The 4039-nt window shown below is 38.6% G+C and overlaps 1 pseudogene; it reads left to right on the top strand.

Moving 5' to 3' along the window:
• Positions 1-385: 385 nt before the first annotated feature.
• Positions 386-947, top strand: LOC102826068 (annotated as a pseudogene).
• Positions 948-4039: the final 3092 nt, after the last annotated feature.

Genomic DNA, 4039 nt, shown 5'->3' with positions numbered 1-4039 from the left:
AAAATTGATGTCAGAAAGAAACTCTCAAACTTCTCCTTGAACATAGGAAAACTAAAGAAAAAGAACAAAAATGAAGTGAAAGAGCTGAATAGAAGATTTAAGGGTTAATTCAGTAAGACAAAGTAAAGCATTATAATGAAATGTGCAAAGAATTGGGGTAGAAACTAAAAGGGAAGAACACATTAGGCATTTTTCAAGCAGAAAATACTGAAGAAAATTTTCAAGAAAAAAACAACTTAGAATATTGAAAGATTCTGCATATAAAAAAATTAAACGACACAGGAAACATTAAAAGAAGATGGAAGGACTATACAGAGTCCCTGTACCAAAAAGAATTGGCCAACATTCAACTATTTCAGGAGATATTAAATGATCACGAAGCAATGGTAGCTTTCGGCTTTCAGCTCAGAACAAATATAGATGCAACTTTCTTCGGTCACCCTGCATTTGGGTTCATCCAACACCAGCCGCCTCCACCATGCCTCCCAAGTTTGACCCCAGCAAGGTCAAAGTTGTGTGACTGAGGTGCACTAGTGGGGAAGTTGGGGCTACATCTGCTCTGGATCCCAAAAAAGGTTGGTGATGACATTGCCAAGGCAACTTATGACTAGAAAGTGTTAAGGATTACAGTGAAATTGACCATTCAGAACAGACAGGCCCAGATTGAGATGGTGCCTTCTGCCTCTGCCATGATCATCAAAGTTCTCAAGGACCACTTAAAGACAGAAAGAAACAGAAATATTAAGCACAGTGGAAATATCACTTTAGATGAGATGCTCAGCATTGCCCATCAGATGTGACACTGGTCTTTAGTCAGAGAACTCTCTGGGACTTTTAAAGAGATCCTGGGGACTGCCCAGTCAGTGGGCTGCAACATTGATGGCCGCCACCCTCATAACATCATAGATGACATCAATAGTGGTGCTATGAAATGCCCATCTAGTTAAGAACTACAAAAGAAAATATTCAATAAAGGATCATTTGATGTTGATGTTAGAAACCAAAAAGATGTTTTACTGACTATCCAAAGGCATTCAACTATGTGGATAATAGTGATTTATGGTTAACATTCGCTAACTATACAAAGAATGGTAATTCCAAAACACTTAATTGTACTCATATGGAATCTGTCACCTTGAAGACTAAGGTATGCCTGATTCAAACCATAGTATTTTAATCACCTAATATGCATAGGTGTAGTACTATGGGTTAATGCACTGGACTGCAGTCACTTTGAACTACAAGGTTGGTGGTTCAAGTTCACCAGCTGCTCCTTGGAAACCCTATACAGGGATGCTATGGGTTGGAACCAATTCAACGGCACTTAACAACAACAAATATGCATATGAAGGCTGGATAATGAATAAGGAAGTCTTAATAGGAATTGATACATTTGAATGATGGTGTAGTTGAGGAATATTGACTGGAATATTGATTTGGAAGAGTAGTCAGAACGTTCTTTAGAAGCATGGGTGGAAAGATTTCATCTCCTATACTTTGGACATTTTATCAGGAGAGACTAGTACCTGGAGAAGGCCAGTAGAAGGTCAGCAAAAAATAAGAAGATCTTCAAAGGAATGCATTGTAACAGTGGCAGAAACAATGGGCTGAAACATAGGAAAGATTTTGAAAATGGCATGAGACCAGGCAGTGTTCCATTCTGTTATATATAGTAGGGTCACTATGAGTTGAAACTGCAATGTGTTTTGGTGAGAAAAAGCAACTGTGGCTATAGTAAAATGTTATGGAGTTTTATTCATCCAAAAGAACCAAGAAAGCAGAACAAACAAATGAGGGAGCAACCAGGCACAGCTGTGGCTCTTAGCAGTAATTCAGCAATGTCCCTTTTATCTCCAAAATGCTATTCATCTTTCTCTGTCAATTGCTATATTGGTTAAATTCAATACGAGCACTATTAATATTTAGAACCTCAGAAATAGGGATTAGTGTAGAATAGGTTGGATTCAATGAAAGTATCTTTACACTGAAAATATCAAAGATGAGGATCAGTAGTGGATGTATGGACAAATAAGCACATTGCTCCCTCCTGTTATCTGTTTACCTTTGGAAGGAGCTCGATGCTCTGATAGATAGGGGTTTGGGAAAGTTCTGTTGTTCTAATTTTCCATTGCAGCAGTTTTCAGAAAGAACACATTAACAAAAGATTGTTTACCCTTTGGGCCCTCAGGTAGAGGTCACAAGACTCACAAAATGTACAGATGGTGTTCTGAGAAGCTAGTTTTATTAAAGAACTTAGTTCTATATTCATTCATCCTAGAAGTTTTGCCCCTGTACTTGATAGCATCTAACAACAACAGTAACAAACATATCTTGGTTTACATTATATAGTTGCCTAATCACAACAATAATCTAACCAACATCTCATGATTCCTTAGGTTGAATGTAACTATGCAATGCACTGCAAATGACAAATTGTAAATGTAAAACGTCTCTAAAACGGCTTAAAACCAAAACTAAAGCCTCAGCCATTCAGTTTATGCTGACTAATATCAAACCTATGTTGTTGTTGTTAAGTGCCATCAAGTTGATTCCTATTAATAGCAACCTTGCACAGGCTTTCTGAGGAACAACTGGTGAGTTTGAATCACCAATCTTGTGGTCCAGTGTTTATTCTACAGCACCACACCAGAATAAAGCTTCTCCATTGGGCTTCCATGACTATAATATTTAAGGAAACAGACTGCTGTATCTTTAACCCCTGTGCCACCAAGACTAGTAAAACTGCTCCTTGTTGTTGTTGTTGTTAAGTGCTGCCGAATCAGTTCCAACTCATAGTGATCCTGTATAGGGTTTTAAAGGAACAGCTGGTGAGTCTGAACTGCCAACATTGTAGTTCAAACTGACATTGTGGTCCAGTGCTTCACCCACAGAGCCATATCAGTACACCTAAAACTGCTTGTTGTTATTGTTGTTAAGTGTCTTCAAGACGGTTCTGACTCACAGCAACCCTGTATTGAGGACTTCCAAGGAGAGGCTGGGGAGAACTTGCACTGGTGACCTTATGGTTCAAACCAAACTTGCAGTCCACCACATTAGCCTACAGTGCCACACTTGTTGTTATGTGCCGTTGAGTCGATACCAACTCATAGAGACCCTATGTACAACAGGACTAAACACTGCCCAGTCTTAGTCCAACTTCATAATTGTTGCCATGCTTGAGTCCATTGATGTTGCCACTTTGCCAATCCATCTCGCTGGGGGTCTTCGTCTTTTTCTCTGACACTCCAACTTACCAAACATGATATCCATCTCCAGTGACAGGTCCCTCCTGACAATCTGTCTGAAGTATGAGAGATGAAGTTTGGTCATCCTGGCTTCCAAGGAGCACTCTAGCTGCACTTCTTCCAACACAGATCTGTTTGTTCTTTTGGCAGCCGTTGTACTTTCAGTATTCTCCTCCAACACCACAACTCAAATGCATCATTTCTTCTATGGTTGTCTTTATTCACTGTCCAGCTTTCACATGAAAAAGAGATTATTGAAAATACCATGGCTTGGAATAGGCGCACCTTAATCCTCAAACTGACACCTTTGCTCTTCAACATTTTAAATAGGTCTTGTGCAGAATATTTGCCCAATGCAAGATGTCATTTGATTTCTTGACTGTTACTTCCATGAGTGTTGATGGTTGATCCAAGAAGAATGAAGTCCTTGAAAACTTTATTATTTTCTCCATTGATAAGAATGTTGTTTATTTGTCAATTGGTGAGGATTTTTGTTTCCTGTACATTGAGATGCAATCCATACAGAAGGCTGTGCTGTTTGATCTTCATCAGTAAATAATTTAAGTCTTCTTCACTTTCAGGAAGCAAGGTTGTATAATCCTTATATTGCAGTTTGTTAATGAGTCTTCCTTCAATCTTGATGCCACATTTTTCTTCATAGGACCCAGCTTCTCAGATTATTTCCTTAACATACAGGTTGAAAGAATACAACACTGTCACACACCTTTCTTAACTTTAACTTTCTAAACTTTTAGGAATACTCATACTTCACAATGTTGTTCATAGTTTGTCAT

The sequence above is a fragment of the Chrysochloris asiatica genome, unplaced genomic scaffold (genome assembly GCF_000296735.1).
Source record: "Chrysochloris asiatica unplaced genomic scaffold, ChrAsi1.0 scaffold00210, whole genome shotgun sequence".
Taxonomy (NCBI): Eukaryota; Metazoa; Chordata; class Mammalia; order Afrosoricida; family Chrysochloridae; genus Chrysochloris; species Chrysochloris asiatica.
This window is presented reverse-complemented; position numbering and strand designations above follow the sequence as displayed.